This window comes from Miniopterus natalensis, chromosome 16 (assembly GCF_054644295.1).
Source record: "Miniopterus natalensis isolate mMinNat1 chromosome 16, mMinNat1.hap1, whole genome shotgun sequence".
NCBI classification, from domain to species: Eukaryota; Metazoa; Chordata; class Mammalia; order Chiroptera; family Miniopteridae; genus Miniopterus; species Miniopterus natalensis.
The window spans coordinates 6,886,105-6,903,714 of NC_142096.1; the positions used below are offsets into that span (position 1 = coordinate 6,886,105).

General features: G+C 47.5%; 1 protein-coding gene and 1 non-coding gene across 4 annotated transcripts in view; both read right to left on the minus strand.

The window, feature by feature from the left end:
* Positions 1–17,610, minus strand: part of NCALD (neurocalcin delta) — a 146,668-nt gene that overhangs the window by 18,663 nt on the left and 110,395 nt on the right. The gene's annotated exons all lie outside the window — the stretch shown is intronic.
* Positions 6,231–6,364, minus strand: LOC148091332 (small nucleolar RNA SNORA41). Its single transcript, XR_015715822.1, has one exon. It is a non-coding gene; the product is annotated as a small nucleolar RNA SNORA41 (small nucleolar RNA).

Sequence of the window (17,610 nt, forward strand, 5' to 3'; positions counted from 1 at the left end):
TCTTGCCCGAAGCCTCTGGTAAGATCAACTGCTGTAAGGAAGCCAGACCTATTTCCTACAACCTCCACTGGAGCACAGAGTGGCTTTGCCCGGGTTGCCGGACGCTCGGCAAGAAGCCTCTGCTTGCAGGGAGGCCTCCGCCCCTACGAGCATGGGCACGGGGCCTGCGTCTCCCGGTGGAGGGGCACACCTGTGACTCTGGGTCACACACCCGGCTCTCACTCCCCTGCAGAGAGGTGACAGAGTTTGAGATGAGAACTGAACTGGTACAAAATACTTAGTGAGCAGGAAGCTCAGGAGAAACTAGCTGGCTCTTCCTTCCGCCTCCCGCATGCTGAGATCAAGCCCAGAAATGCATCTGCTCCTCTCAGGTGAGCGGGGCTCACCTGAAATACCGGGGCTCTTGTCCACAGAGCCTGCCTCTCAGAGTGCAGGGGGCCTGGCCGTGGGCTCTTTTCCAGAGCAACCACATCACTGCCAACAAAACATACTTCTGTTGAGAATCGGAATAGAACATTATCTAACAACAACCCTTTGCCTCTCCCCTGAAAACAGGAATATCATTTTTGGTTTTGCTGCTTATCAAAGCATTATACCATTATTGTAAAAAAAATACATAAATAATAAAGGGATGTAGAATTGAGAAAATGAACACCCTTGCTCTGATCCAACACCACTCCATAGAAGATAACCGCTATTGCCGGTGTCCTTTGCATATGTCCTCTTAGACACTGAAATGCATAAATATGAAATCTGTTCACTCTTAACAATAAATGGGATCATACTATACTCCTCTGTGATCTTCATTTTATTTAAAAGTATATTGTGGATATTCTTCCATGTTATACATACGGATGTATCTCATCCTTTTAAATTGCAGAATTTTCAATGATTCAGCACAGCATTGAGCACTGACCTAGTGCCCAGCGTTGCATTAGGCCGGCGGCTGGCAACGAGAGGCTTACAGCATTCCGTTGCATGAACTTTATTGAACAAATCTCCCTTGATGGACACTGAGGTTGCTTCCACATTTCTTTTACTCCCTTGGCACTCACTTTAGTCCTGGCTCCCAGATTCTTAGGGGAGTACTTATTGCAAAGAGATTCTTGATATGGTCTCCAGCCCTTTGTTATAAATTCTCCAACAAGCCATTTCCTCTAGAGCCTCTACACCTTAGCTATGCATGCTTAGCTTGCACACCAGCTAAGATTAGAATTGAACTGGAATTGGAATTGGGTTTGGGATTCCACCCCAGCCCCTCTGGCCCGCCTGCGTTACTGTTACAGGCATACGCATGCAAGTTTGCCATGTGCTACCTCTAGCACCTAGCAGGGCACGCCCACCTTGCTGTTTAAAGAGTACACTATTGTCTCCACATAAATGCCTCCTCTCTCTTCTCAGCCTAAAGAGATATTTTACCCAAAGAGCACCCTAAGTTCTCTATTACCTGACCCTCCTCTCCCTGCTACTTCAAGTCTAGCTGATGGCTGACTCCCCCACCACTTCCTCCTATAGTGCCAGCAACTGGAGGTGAATTTAGACATGCTTACAGGATCCCTAATTAACAGCCAGATCTGCAGAAACTACAGAGCTGTCCCAAAGAAAGAAATCATTGGAGTGCCTGAAGTCAAGGGCTTCAGAGGAGGTGCACATGTCCCCTCGCTATCAGACCACCGCATCAGAGGTGCGTGTCTGGGCCTTGGGGACAGAGGCCAGGTCAGTGCCAGCTGCAAGGAGGGAAAGAGTGGGGAGCTCTGGGTCCCTCAACAGTCTCCCGGGGCTGCCGCAGGCTAAGACCCTACCTAAGTTAGCTGAGTCTTGTGAAATCCAATTGCAATAAATATCTGTCTAGCTAAAGGTACTAAATATCCTCTTGTTTAAGAGACAGGAACGATCACTTTGGGTTTTGATAAAACCATGAAGCAGAACAGTGAGCTGTCACAGACCAAGAAGGGCAAATAGATCAGCTGTGGGCATCCAGGCCTCATCCCCTAACTAGCAGCCAGAGGGACGTGAGCAGCCCAAGTCCCCATTTTTAGACATCCTCTAGGGGCCACAAATGCTTAGTTAATTGATACATGCAGAGCCTAAGAATAGTTCATCATTTTTTAAATTTATTCAGCAAACATGTGTTTAACATCTACTGTTTCCTGCCTTGGAATGAATATTCTTATAAAAATAGCATCCGACATGGGCTAGGGAAAGAAGGGAATCTGGGATTCTGGTTGCAGCTCCGAGCATTTTCACTATTTTATTCTCATAACATCACTGTAGAGTCGGTAGAGGGATATGATATCTTTGTTTTATTCCAAGGATGAGGCGCTTAGAGAAGCCGACTGTCATGACAAAGCCATGCCACTTGTGGCCCCAGGGGAGCAGGATCAGAACCACTTTCCCCACTGCCACACGCTCCGTATCTTCAGCTCAGTCACCTGCGGTGTCTGGGTGGCTGCATCTGTGGGAATGTACTGACCGACCACTCCCGACCCTGGCCAACCCGCGGAAACATTCATGTTTGTTCAGCAGCCGTGGGTACAAGGAAGAAGTTCATTAACTAACAAGAAGAGACTATAAAGCAACTGCTTTTACGCTCACCCGAAAAGTGGGCTTTGTGAGGATCAACGAGATAATGCAACAGGGGCTGTAGGAGTGAGCACTCAACCGAATCTTCATCTTCATTCCCTCCACTTCGGCTTCCCGGGCCTTCTTTCCCAAACCCGCCGGGCATGTTCCCTTCTTAGGGCCTTGCACAGGCTGTTCCCTTGGCCTTGAATGTCTCTGTTCACTCCTATCCTCATGGCTCAAACCCTCCCTGCCCCACACCCCATATCCTCAGGGCTCAAGCCCCCCCTACCCCACACCCCATATCCTCAGGGCTCACTCCTCAGCTCCTTCAAGTCTATTCCAATGTCACCGTCGAGGTGGCGGCCCTCCTCACTACCCCCTTCTCTACTTTGCCTCAACACTTATAACTTCTAACATACCAGCAACTTTATTTTCCTATTGTCCATCTTCCCCTCACTAAAACAGGCTTCTCGAGGTCCCGGGGTTTGGCCTGTTTTGCTCATTGCGCTAACCTCAGTGCCTAGAATAAGGCCTTACCCATGACAGCTGCTCAATAAAACTGTGTTGACTGAATGAATGAACGATTACATCTCGTTTGGTCTCAGTTCTAATTTACCCTATTTGCCCTTTGCTCCTAATCTCACCACACAGATGATAAAAGTTTTAACTAAGACAGAGGCCCCTGCATTTGGAATCGTGTGCAGCTTCTCTTTCAACCCACTCATTCTTGCTACTAATATTTACAGCGCTGCAGAGTCCGCAGGGCCCTGCACCAGCCGCCCAGGCCACAGCGGAGCAAGCGCGGCCTCTCCCTGCGCGAGTTGACGGGGCTCCCGCTCTGCGACGTCAGCAGATCCTCGACGAGCGAGAAAAGGGGCAGCATTAACTACTCCTCTAGAAAGAAATTCAGGGTGACGCTGTCCGGGTGTTCCCAAGGTCACATGGCTGACAAGTTCCAAAGGCGGAGGCAAGAACAAGCCTTCAGGGTCCGTCCACTCAGCGCAACGCCTTAGGGTAGGAGACAGAGCCCAGCTGGGGAGGGTGCGGCGGGAGCCCGGCCTGTGAGAAAAGACGCCCTGTCCAGCTGCCCACGCTGTCGCTAGTTCCATTTCTCGGTAAGAGAAAAGAAAATGGAAGTTAATCCGAAGAAAGGGAAGATGAAACTATATCCACAAAATGCAAAACAAATCCAAAGGATCCCCACCACCTCTGAAAAGGAGGGGGTGCAGCTCTGTGGACAGGCTTCGTGTCCAACTAGGCAGGTGGCCTCTTTTACTAGACCGTGCGCCTGGGGGGGGGGTCTTCTCACCTATCATCCTGCACCCCCCTTCCCAGCAGTAACCACCTAACATTTTCCCTACTGCCCCCAATTCTAACAGCAGCGGTCCACTCCTATTGAGCTACCTTAGTTTCTCCAGACCTTGCATTACAACAAGCACTGTGGAAAAAAAATACTGCAGGATCAGCGTAAAAAAAAATAGAAGTTCCCCAAATATCCTAAATTTGTTCAAAAATGCTTGTAGCGTTTTCCTGGCATGTCACTGCCTGGGTGAGGGTCAGCCTGGGCTGGGCAGTGCCAGGTAGAGCCTGTGCCCTGTGACTGTGGCGAGGTCAAGCAGAGGAGGCGTCCTGTGTTCTGTCCCTGTGCACACACACGCAGGAACCCACCTCAGGGGACCCACCTCCTGAACCATAAAATGCACCAAGTTCCTTAGAAGAAATGTACAGACAACTAGATTCCGACTTTTCCCAAACAACAGGACTTCTGGCCTTTGTTATTTAATCTCGCAGAACCAAAGGGCTCATTAGCACACATAGCTTAGTCTTCTGGTGTCAGCAAAGACAGCCACAGTGTGGAGCTGCAGGGATGAGAAGAGGAGAGGGCGTTTCAGGCCATGCACTGGTCATGCAAGCTAGTGAACGCCTTCAGTGTATGCAACAGGCATACAGTGTGTGCTCAGAAGCACCAGTGCAAGCATACCACAAATGGCTAGAACTGACAACCGAAATCTTTCTCACCGACGACAGCCCCGGAGACTCAAATACGTGCACTCCTACATTAAACCAGACTTTATGGGTGGGGTTGGGACAAAATGATCCCAGTAAAAAAATAATGACAATCTAAAATGTATCCAAATAATTTTATTGAAGGAGAAAGCCATGAAGGAGGAGTATTGTTTTAGATGTAACTATTCTATTTGAAGATAAATTTGGCAGCACTCTTTCCCTTCGTTAATGAATTGTGATGTGCGACAGTGTGTAAATAATACAGGGCACCATCCCAATCTTCTGAGCAAGTCGTCTGTTTTCTTAAGAGCAGCATTTTCCATTATTAGAAAATTACACAAAAATGGAATCTGATTCCATATATTCACACAGAAAGGGATAATACGCCCTGCCGGTGTGGCTCGGTTGGTTGGGCGTCATCCTGTGCGCTGAAAGGTTGCTGGTTCCATTCCTCAGGTCCTCCCCAAGAGCTCCAGCCCGGCCCCCTCCTTCCAGCCTTCTCCGCGCCCTCTTCACCCCGCCGGGGCTCCCCTGTTGGAGGCGGTGTAGCACAGCAGCGGGGAGCTCAGTCTATTGGGACAGATCTGGATTGGAACCCGAGCTCTGCTTTGCCAACTGAACAGCCTCAACAAGACTTCTTCCCAAAACAAAACAAAACAAAACAAAACAAAAACACAACTTCTTGAAACTAGAGCATTTTAGAGATCGCCATTTCCAAAGGAAATCCTGGCTTTACGTTATGCGGTTTTCATACTCAAAGAAACAGCTCCGAAGTAGTGGAGAGTCTCCATATCTGGCAAGACAGGTGCAGCTTGCAGAACTTTTTGAAAAGTTTCTCCCTATCAAGTTTTAAAAATCTCAGGGTTGGGGTTCCAGGCTGGGTGGGGATCCTGTTTCACTACTGGCTTACCTACCCCCGTCTTCACTGTCAAGGTTAAGTTTCATCAGAAAATCACCTGTGAGAATTTCTACTAACCATGTGTTCCCCCGCAGCAGCAGGACACGACCTGGCCTTGTATACCTCTTGGCACACGCAGAAGACGTCACTATCTGCGCAGCACCCTGGGTAGGCAGATGAGGGTGCTGGAGGCTCTAGGAGGCCTTGAGGGGTCCTGTCACCCGAAAGGCCAAGGGATCGATACCACCCCATTCACAACTCACCAATAGGCCCCACACCTGGGCTGAGAAATCCTGACTCAATGACCAAAATAAAATATAGCAACTGTAGGAAAGAGAAAATCTCACACTCCGTTACGAACACTCACCACCAATTCATAATAACGCAATCGCTTTGCTTTTGATTACGTCCACTCCACTATTTCTGCTGGCGGCCCCCACGGCATGACATGCACATGGATCCGACTTGCGGCGCTCACTCGTCCTGCTCTAGCCAACACAGTTTCAATTATGTAGAAATAAGCGCTGAGACTCAGTCACTGAAATTCAGGGCAAGAAACTCAGTCCACAGAATATTTGCTTTTTCATCTCACAACCTCAGTGATACTGGGTCAAATTTTCTTTCGACAGACACATCTGACGTCCTGCACCAGGGATCCAGCCCAGCCGTCGTCTTAACACTGGACTGGCTGGAGTTCATCAGAACCTTTTCTCAATGGGACTCGGTTACAACAGTGCTTTTTGGAGAAAAGATTTTTTTCTGGTGCCTGTCACACATTTGCCCACTTTCTGTTTCGCAAAGAAAGAGGTGTTTGATCGTGAACAATTTCTTTCCCACGGAGGGATGCCACAACTGCCACCCTAAGACAGCTGCAGACCAGTAGCTGGAGTGGATTGATTGGCAAAGGGATGGCACAGGGCAGTTAGCCAGTAGGTGCTGTGTCTACAAGTCTGTTCTCTCCTCGTTATTTGGCGTTATCACAAGCACCTGCTATGTGGTGTCTCTAACTCATCAGGGCCTCTCGTCCCCAAGCCCAATGATCACCCCCACTACATTATTGGTCCCATGCCAGCAATCTGCTAAATGTTTTCCGTACATTATCTCACTTAATCCCTGCAACAACCCTCTGAGGGAAGTACAACTCACCCATTTCACAGATGAGGGCACTGAGGTTTAGGGAGATTACATAATTTCTCCAAGATCAGACAGACAGTAAATGGAGGAGCCAGATTTGAATCCAGCAGCACCAGACTCCAAGTATCTGTCATCATAATGCAGCTCGGAATCATGTTTAAAGGCGGGCGGCTGAAAATGGAGACCCCACTTCTTGTTACGTCACAGTTTGGCAAAGCGCTGTCACATTCATCATTTTATTTAATTTTCCACAGTAACTCTGCGAACTAGTCACCCCCACTTTACAGTAAGGAAGTTAAGGTTCAGAGAGGGAAAGCCAGGGAGCAAAAAATTCAGAGAAACTTCAGGTCTCCACTATGAAGATGATATTCAGAAGCATAGTCATGCAATAAGGCTACACAGTGATAAGAAATGAACATGGACTTCGAGGTCAAAGATTTGAACTTGAGTTTCTGTTCTGTCAATTACTGGTTAAGTGACCCTAAGCAAGTCATTTCACCCGCTGGGCCTCAGTTTTGCATGCGTAAAATGGGCATGAAATGACAATCATACCTTAAAAGGTATGGATCTCGGCTTCTGCCAGGCTAGGAGGCAGGCTGCCTCTCCTGGGAGGTGTCTGCAGTTGGCCCTGGGAGGTATGAATTGTAAAGAGGTTTCCACTTGATGACATCCTTCCACAAAGCGGGCTCTCATGTTCAGCAGGAAAGTCAGACTTTTTTAGGGTGATAACACCTGGGTTTCTTTTTTTCCCATCAGAAATAGATCCAAATGCAGAAAACACCAGAGTGTCATTAACTGTTTTCATGCTCTATTGAAAACCACACTTAGCCAAAACAATGCGAATGTCCTTCAACAGACCAATAGATAAGCAAAACGGTGTATATACATACAATAGAATATTATTCAATCTTAAAAAAAAAATGAAATTCTGACACATGCTACAATGCAAATGAACCTTGAAGGCATTATGCTAAGTGAAATAAGCCAGACATAAAAGCACAAATAATGGCATGATTCCACTTACATCAGGTACCTAGAACAGGCAAATTCACAGACAGAAAGTGGAACAGAGGTTACCGGGGCTGGGGAAAGGGGGTGAGCGAAGGGTGAGTGTTATTTGGTAGAGTTTCTGTTTGGGGTGATGACTAATGCAAGTTACACAACCTGGTGAATGTACTTGATGCTGCTGAGCTGTGCACCTAAAACCAGTCAATGGTATATATGTTGTGATGTATATTTTATCATAATTTCAAAAAAAGAAAAAAGAGAGAAAGGACCACCCAGCAGCCCTGGGATGACGACTCCATGAACAAGGAGGGTCCCCGAATTCCCCCTGGCTTCCTGGCTTCCACATGTCACTGGGGCAGAGCTTTTCTGAGTGACCGAGAAAAGATCAAAGCCAAAGGAAACAATGCTCTTCCCAAGAGCTGGCAAAGAGCACTTATTAAAGCAGCCCACTGCCAAAATGATGGACTCCTCGATTGTTCCCGTTCAGTCGGGGACAGCAGGCCCCGCGGCCGGTGGGGGCAGGAGCGCCCTGCTCCCAAAGGCTGCTGGGCCTTTGGACCAGATGGCAACCACACAAGCCTGTTGTCTCCAGCACATGACTTATGGCCACGGATGTTATTTATTTCCAAGTTCAAACTATAATTCTTCAGACATTTCTGAAAAAAAAAAGATTCCCCTCAAACAATGGCATTTTTTGGCTACTGCAATAAAACTTAATTCCTTCATTTCTGTTCATGAAATATAAAAAAAAAATTTATTTTATTGTGCCATTATAAACAGATTTTCTCTGAACTGTTTTCTACAATATGTTAATTTCCTGGGTCTTCTAAGTAATCCTGGCTAAAAATGCAATAAATGGTTTTTTAAAAGTATAGATGTAATTCTTTTATCCATGAAAAAAAGTAGTAACTGCCAGCTGCAATTCAACAGAGCTGAACGGAAAGAGCATAATTTACGTCTACTTCTTTATTCCTAATAACAATTGTAAAAATAACTAAAAATTCCAGGGGTTGTAGTCATGGAGACACCGCTACCTTTAAAGTGTAAAATACAATTTGTCGAGGAGTGTCTGGCAAGACAGAATGAAAACTAACAAACAAACTTAATCAAAATCTTTACAGTCTCAGCTTCTGCTTTCAATGTGGATTATTTCATAACAACCAGCGCCTGGAGGTAGCCACGCACACGAAGGCCGATTTCCAAACGTGGGAAACTTAAACAGAAGCGCGGGAGGCCCCGCGGCACTTGACCCCCAGGGGGCCGGAGCGGGCCCAGTGCTGCCGGCGGGCGGGAAGGGCCCGCCAAGGAACAGCGGGGATGAGAGGCGCCCACCCTGCGGGGAGCAACCCAGCGCACCCACAGCAATGCGAGCTGCAAACGCGAGCCACGGGGGTCATTTTAAAGAGTCTAGTCAGCACATTAAAAATTAAAAGGAGCCTGGCTGGTTTGGCCCAGTGGTTAGAGCATCGGCCCATGGACTAAAGGGTCCGGGTTTGATTCTGGCCCTGGGGGGGGATGCATGTGGGAGGCAACCAATCGTGTCTCTCTCACATCGATGTTTCTCTCTCTCTGTTCCTTCTACTCTCTCTGAAAAGCAATGGAAGAAACATCCTCCAGTGAGAATTAAACAAAAATTAGAAACAGGTGAAATGAATTTTAATAATATATTACATTTAACCAAAATGTCTCCAAACATTATCATTTCAACATATAATCAATTTTAAAATTATTAATGAAACATTTTTTATTTTTGGGGGTTCTAAATCTTTGAAAGACCAAGTGCCTTTTTTCACTTAACAACACATCTCAGTTTGGAACAGCCCCGCTTCAGGTGTTCAGTAGCCACACGGAGCCAAGGCTACCCTGTTGGACCAAGAAGGCAGCAGGAGGCATAGAAAATATGCAAATCCCTCAACAGCAAGACTGTCCCTTATCAGGGCTATAAAAGAGCCATAATAAAACAGCTGGGGCATCTTCAAAGAGGTGGTTGCATCTGAGTTGAGTCTTGAGAGTCTTTAAGTTAGGACATGGTAAACTCAGACTTGTATTATATAAAAAGCTGACTGGAGGCTGAAGGGAAGATCCGACGGCTGGGACAGTGATAAAAGGAATCAAGAGTCCAGGCAAGTGATGTTGGGAACCTGGGCAAAGGCCGGGGTGAATTTAAGAGCTATTTTGGAGGTGGAACTAGGAGATGTAGTACTGACTAGAGAGAAAGTAGAAGACACTGTGCATGGTACCCTGCAACCATTTCTCTTTCTTTTCCCATTAACAGAAAACCGATTTTGTTCAGGCGTCTGCATCTTCTGCAACGCCTCGTGTGGGGGAAGGTGAAACAGTTCCCAGCCCCAGGAGGGTGGATCTTGATGAACATGAACCAATTACAGTAGCTGCATCTTATCAACGACTTGCTTAGGAAGAGAAATGGAATCCAATTTTGGCCACGGAGACCTACAGGTCTCAAGGGTGGGGATGGGATTCTGAGAAGGGCTTTCTCAGATCTTACGGAAAGACACAAGGAAGAGACCGTCTCTGCGTTGGTGCGTGCGGGGTGCCGAGGATGTGCTGTCTAGAACGACTGCAGCCAATGTCATCCCGAGGTGAGTCAACCAACGTCTGAGAATGGCAGTGGAAATATGGACTCTGGATGACATCATTAAACCACAGGAACAGCCAACCCTGGAAACATTTCACCTCTGGACTTCTTGTTTTGTGAGAGAATGCATGTGTGGAGTATTTAAGACACATGGGGTTATCTCTTATTTGCAGGTTCTCTTATTTCCATCCTAACAGGAAAAGGGAAGTCTAGACAGTGCCCGGCCACGGACAGCAGCCCTGTCTTTCCTTTGTTCCACACGCTCGATAGTGTGTGAAGCTCTTTTGCCTCCTGGCCTCCTGGAATCCTCCTGACAGCCGGGGAGGTGTTCAGGCAGACCCTGTTGTCTGCTTGTGTCTGCACAGTGTCCCTCCCCCTTCTTTGCATTCCCAGCAACTAGTACAGTACCTAGAATAACAATAATCACAACCATTTCTTAAGCTTTTTCTATGTGTCAGAAACGGTTCAATGTTTTATATACGAAATCTCTTTATTTCCTCATTTACAATAGCTTCCAACAGCTCCATGAGTTGGGTTTTATTATCACCAGTTAACAGATGAGGAAACTGAAGCTCAGAGAGGTTAAATAAATTCAAGGTCTCAGAGTTAGTGACAGAGCTGCAACTTGACCCAGGTATGTCTCTCTGTGAAGGTTATGTCCTTTACCACCATGATGCAATGGCACAGAGCAAGTCCATATGTTTACTGGATGAATGCATGGATCAATTAAACCAGTAAATGGGCGCTCAGAGATGAAGTACCTTGCATAAGGTCTCCCAGCTGGAGATAGATTCATGGCTTGACACAGGTCTTCTAACCCCAAGGCTACTGGCTTTCCTATCATATCTTATGACACTTCCAGCTTCACTGAGGTATAACTGACAACCCATGACTGATATTTACCTGGCACTTGGTTAGATACCACCTTGAACGTTTCCTGGCAATTTCTTTGTGTATGAGTCTTTTCTGTACAACCAGATTGTCCATTCTTTGAGGTGGCACATGTTTTTGGAGTTCCCAAGCAATCAGAACAATGGATTCTTTACAGTTAAGAGCTCAATTTTTAAATATAGTGTCTTCAAAATACAAGGCTATCACGGTTCGAATGGCCATAACTTCTGGTTTGCCTGCCATGGTCCTGGTTTTTGCCTGTTGCTCTGGCTTTATGATCAATAGAGTAATATTAATACTCTCAAAAGTATTCCTGTTTGAACAGTAAATTATATGGTCACCTTAATCATGAGCTCAGCTGGGCTGTTCGGCTATGCCTTGTCAACCAGCACTGCTACTTTTGGATAAGGTTGGATCCAATAGCCATGAAGATTCATACTCAACACCGAGAGCTTTTGTGCACAGAGCCTACCACACCTCACCACCTCCTGTCCACCATTCATCCCATATTCTCCTTTCTCTCAAAGTCTCTTCTTTGAATCCCGAGTTTCCCTTCCAGCAGCCTCTTTCCAGCCTGCCTCTCACATCCTAAGGCTTTCCAGCAGAAATGGGGTGATAGGTTTTGAAAAGCCAGGGAAACGCATTGTAACACTGCTGTTGCTGTGTAGCTGCCATTCTTGGCTGCAATCCTTTTAGACTAAAGACAACAACACCCCTTTGTACACAGCCAAATAGGAGAAAGCAAACCTTTCGTGGCTAACCATTCACCTTTTGGCCCCTATGTCCTATACGATATGTGTATGTCTTGGGAATGTGGGCCATGTGGAAAAGCAGAGTATTCTTTTACCAACAAAAACATTTAGTGCTGGAGGAGAGTCCCAACAGGTTAATACCATATGAGCTCAGCTTGAACTACTTTGGGTTCTGGAAATATGGCTGATGTGAAGAAAATAAGCAGTAAGATAATGCCTAAACACACTCACATACAGAGCTATCTTAGCTTAGGGGACCTACCAGAAACTACATTTTTGTCCCTCCACCCTTTTCGTATTAAGACAAATGGCAAAAATCCGATCAGAAGCAGCCTCGTGTATGATTATACATGCAGGGCTAGTGGGCCCACTGTCTACAGGGAGAAATGTTTCAAGACCCTTTATTCTGATGATCTAACAGAGAAGCTGGTCCATTGTCTGGGTGAAGGACCTTGAGGGAAAAGATTCCACAAGGAGGCAGATGCTTAAGAGGCCTTGACTCAGCACAGCTGGGGCTGACCTATGCCCTGAGAAGTGGCTGTACAGGTGAACCCCCTTGGTTGGGACATTCCCTTGGCCTGGGTGGTCAGCAGGACCAGCTAGGATTCCCTGCAGTGATGGACAAGCAACGGCTGTCAGGCCGCAGAGGGCCAGTGTTCAACATCACCACTGTGTGACAGTGAGAAGCAAGTACAGGTGGACCAATGGCGCCTCAGCAATCTAGGCAAGGCATGTGGAAGCCAAGGGCCATTTTCTAACTGAATAAGCCCTGGAGATTGCTAAACAGTGAAGGGGAGGGATCAGATCAAAGGAGATACATTGGCTTTCCTGCTAATAGGGTATATGGGAGCTGTGGATATTTAACTAAAAAATAGGAAGGATGCAACGTCGCTTGTACCCCGGTGTGTGGAATAATAGTTCTCACTAGTTACAAATGCATCTGATAAAAGAATCTGGCTGGGTGAGATTATCCTGGTAAGAATCTCGCTTGGACACACACTGTACATTGTGTGTTTTCTTTCATGATTGTTGAGTTCATCCTCTTAGCATCTCTACTATGCAACAGGTAAGTTACTGACTCCTAGTCACCCCTGGCAATAAGTTATGCTACAGTACCCATGCCATCTTTCCAACAAGGGTGCGCCTGATACCTCCTGGAAGGAGTAACACGGTCAAAGGCAGAGGGGCTCCCTCCTCCGTCTCATGTATCTCTGTCTTTTTAAAAAGATTTTATGACTCCTTCATGCACCTCTTTCCAGTAAGCAAAACCCAGCCCCGCTGTCATCCCTCTTCCTCTCATTTCTCTTGGGTTCCAGGCCAGTATCTACACACATCACCACTCACCCCGACTGTTGGCCTAAGATGGCCTTGGGATCCCGTCCTCAACCTCTCATTCAACAGCCTCACATTTTCCATTATTTAACATCATCTCTCATAATATTCCCACTTTGACAGGAAAACAACTTTCCAAAGTCAACGGTTATTTCTCTTTCAAAAAGAGAGTTGGTTGAGCATCAGGGCGCCAGGCGAGCCGCGAGAACACTGTCCGAAATGTCTCACCGTCACTCCGTCTTCATGACCCCCCTGAAGCTGGTACAGAGCCCGGCCGCTCTCGAAGGCCGTGGGCCAGCGGCCCGGAGGGGACCAGCCTTCGCTACCCCTGTGACTTCTTTCCCAAAGCACAGGAGGGAGGGGGGAGGCAAAAAGAGAAGTGGCGGCCTCTCTTTCCCAGCTCTGACCGAGTATTTTGAATTCCAATGGTGCAAAAGATCTCATCTTCCCATGAAATTACTTTTCACTTGCCTTTCTCCAGCAGCCCGCTTCCAGAGAGCACTCATTTTCTGACTGTCTCCCCTCCAGACAGCTCCATTTTCTTGCTAGGCCACCTGCTTGCTTGCAAATGCCAATAATGCCCCACTGTTGTCAAAGTCAAGTCTGATCTCTCAGTCTGATGTTACAAATTGCTTCTCGATCTGTCTTTTCTAACGCTCTTCACCCTCTCTCCACTCACTCCTGCCCCAACCACATCGAGGGGCAGGCTCTTCTTAAACAGCCATGAGCTCTCGCCTCTTCACAGGTCCCCCTCCTGCTGAGGTCTCGGTCTCCACTACCCTTCTGTGCTGCCCAGACTTCTACCAAATAAAGCCTGAATCAGTTGCTTACTCATCAGTTGCAAATGATCACTCAATGAGCATGTTCTAGGTGTCAAACCCTGTCTTGAGCACTTTATATTCCAGTATTTCTTTTAATCCCAATTAATAATGGCAGATCCAGATTTAACCCCATACATGTGCCATCAAAGACCAGGTGCTCTTGACCCCACCCCCCTGCCCTGTGTCTCTAGCATATATCTTTCCTACAGTGCTCACCGCATTACAAGAGAGTTGCTGTTGACAGATGGGAGTTCCCTGGAGGGGTTACAAACACCTCAACAGCAAGGCTGGTTCTTATATAGCTGATTATCTCTACCGCTAGCACACAGGGCGTGCAGAACACTTTTTTTGTGTGTAATTGAATTTCAATCTATGCATCCGCTAATAAGAAAAAACTCAAACCCAACTAAATCAGAGAGTTGAGCCACGCGTAGATCTCATGGCTCTTTTATGTAGAGAAAATAAATCCAGACACTCAGATGGATAATAAAGCAGCTGTCTCTCCACTTCCAACTCCAACTTACTTCATAAATTACTATTTTTAACTCACCTGTAGGAACCTGGCATTGTACTGTTCACGGCAACCATCTGCAACTCCACTGCCAAGCACACAAGCAGATGCCTCCTGCATTTTCAATAACAGTATTGCTTAATCTGAAATTCGTTTGGAAGACAAAGAAGCATTCATAAAACGAAACAGTGGTGAATGTCCATAATAAGGAAGTCTTACAGCAAAGCGTCCCACTGACTTATACAATGCTTCCATGCCGATGGGTGGAAGAAACCTTTACAAAGATTCTCTCTCCGAAGCCTAGGCAACGTGCCAGGAAGGCTGTCAGTGTCTGCAAAGACAAGGAAACTGAGGGAGAAGGGAAGAGGGGAAGGGACTGCCTTTAATTCCCTGGTACACTGGGGAAATTGCAAGCAGTAAAATAAAGACGATATGCTTGCTTTTTTTTTTTTCTTTTTCTGGAAGGAGCTCGCATCTGAATTCCAGGTAGGTCTTGAGAAGGTCCCAGGGAACAGCCTACTCTCAAGGCCAGGACAGGAGAGCAACGTTCCTTTCCTACTCGTATTTCAATTCAGCTACATAACAAAAGAGGTCTGGAGTAAGGCGCAGGGAGCCATAAAGCTAGACATTAGTCCCCAAATAAGATGAGAAAAAGCCATCGAAGTTTCAGGTTATCCGACTGAATTTTCAGGAGCTATTGCCACTATTGTTTCCTTCCCTTGTGTGGAGAAAATGGGAGAATGTACAACCACCCCCAAAGCTCGGCTTGGGCAGCAAGGTCTGATGCTCAGAGCGTGTCATCAGTAGGGCACATCGGAGGAGATGCCAACCTGGCCCCTGATTAAGCACAAATACTTATTGTTCCTTAGTAATTCCATAAAAGGCAACCAGTCCTGTATTCTGACACTGCGTTCCCAAGGCTGTACCAGACCCCAAAAGATTAGTGAAGATGGGGGTCAGTAAACAAGCTGACCCAAGGTCATGGGTCCTGTCCCATTAGCCTGGTTCTGACGTGATCTCCAAGAGCTACTGACTGATAAGACACAGAGGGGGCCTGGTTAGAGAAAGGGCATCCCCTTCCTCGCAGTAAAACACCTTACATACCCACAATTTGTCATGCCAAGAACACAGAGCCTGGGCTTGGCCGGCCTGGCTAGCAACGGACTTTATTTTTACAACACGTATCGCTGCCCCTTTACCTCCGGGCCAGTGGGCTCTGAGCAGCTGGAAACCAGAGCCGGCTGGAGGCCCAGCTGAGCTGCCAGCTCCTGGGAGCCGTCCACACTAGGAGAAAGGACTGGCCCCAGGCCAGACTGCTAAACAGTCACCCGAAAACAACCCAGGCTGATATCTGGATTGGGGTAGCCAGGTTCCCGGAGAGCGTCTGCCTGTCTTAATCAGATTCAGCAAACTCCTGGCTAATTCAGATAAACGAGGAAAGGCCGGCGCGCGTGGGTGAAGTTCCAAACCAGAAAGCAGAGGCCTTCCTTCAAGGCTCCAGGGCAAGCCGGCTTTACCTTCCCCGACGCTTCAGGCTGAGGCGGGGCTGGGCCCTCTGCTATCGAATCCGTATCTCATCTGGCATTAGCAGTGGTCCTGTAAATTCAGCAGCTCATGACGCTGGGTTCTGCAAGGGCTCGCTCTCGGGAGTGTGACAAACAGCCCTTCTACTCCTGTTGACCATATTTATTGACCCAGCTTGGCCTCCCTTCAAAGGCATCGAGGAGATAAACCCAGGGCAGCTGAGGTCAGAGGATCGTAACTCGCCAGGTAGCAGAGTGCCAGCGGGTGAGGGTTTTCTTTACAGATCCAAGCCAGGGCTCTGTCCCCTTGTCGTGGGAGCTGCGAAGAGTTTGAACAGATGTTCGGATTCAGGGGAGGGCCGCTTCACTGCTGCTCTGTTTACTTCCTCCAGCGCGATCCATGTTCATTTCCTCATGGGCTGCAGAAAACAATTCGAGCAGCCTAACTGCTGCCTGGGGGCAGGGAGGCCGCCCGGGTCCGCAGGGGATGGTGAATTCGGAAAGGAATGCAGTGTGTGTGCCACCCAGGCACCCGAACCCCGGGCTTTATTTGGCTTTATTTCCCAGAATTGGGTCTGCAAATTTGCCGGAGCGGTAGCTTGGTCTCGGGGGCATCAATGAAGCTGCTGATCCGCTGGAGCAGAACCATCCCCCCCCCCCCCCCCCCCAGTCTACCTTCTGCACCTGTTTTGCCGAAGGCGGCCTCTCTCGGTTAGCACGAAGGGGTGTGTAAGTGTACGGAGAACCCATCTGCGACCACGTGTCCTTTGACATTTATTTTCCTGAAGTATTTACCCTGGGATTGAACAGTGTTTGTTTGGGGCATTAGAATAAAAACCCTCCACAAAATCTCTTGGGTGAAAGTACATTAATCAGATCAATCATCCAATCAACAAATATTTATTGAACACTCAGTGTGCAAGGTGTTGAGAAGGTGAGGTGCAGCCCTGTCCTTTTAAGACCTTTTCAGCTGGAACAACAGAAACCTTCGTAGATGTGGCCGAGCAGGGACTTTTATTTGCCTCCCAGTCAATCACTCCTTCCTTCTAGTTACAGAACTGCCCGAGCTGGGCACGTGGCTGCCCTGCGCACTAGGCTTCTTGTCTGCAGTATGGTCATGTGACTGCGTTCTGTCCAATGGGATATGAGTAAAAGTGAGCCAGGCAACTTCCAGATCACATCCTTCAAAGGAAGCCACCTGTTCGCCTTCCTCCCCCTTCCCGGGGCCCAGGACAACCTGTGGGAGAGTGAGCCAAACCTTGCCTTTGTGAGAACAGCACGGCAGGGGATGTTTAGAAGGTAAACAGGATTTTCCGACAGGTTGGATGTGAGATGTGAGAGGAAGAGACCAGTTGAGGATGGCTCCAAGGTCTTTGGCTTGGGCCAAACTGGAAGAATCTGTTGCCAACCCATGACAAGGGAAGGTGTAGATAGAGTAACTTTCATCCAAAAGATCAGGAGTCCAATTTTTGGAAGGAGTTGGGCCCCAGAGGACCTCAGGGGACAATTTCCCCTCCCTTGATTTCTTATCAGCTGGGGAGAGGGAGAGAAAGATACCTTCTATTTTGTTTA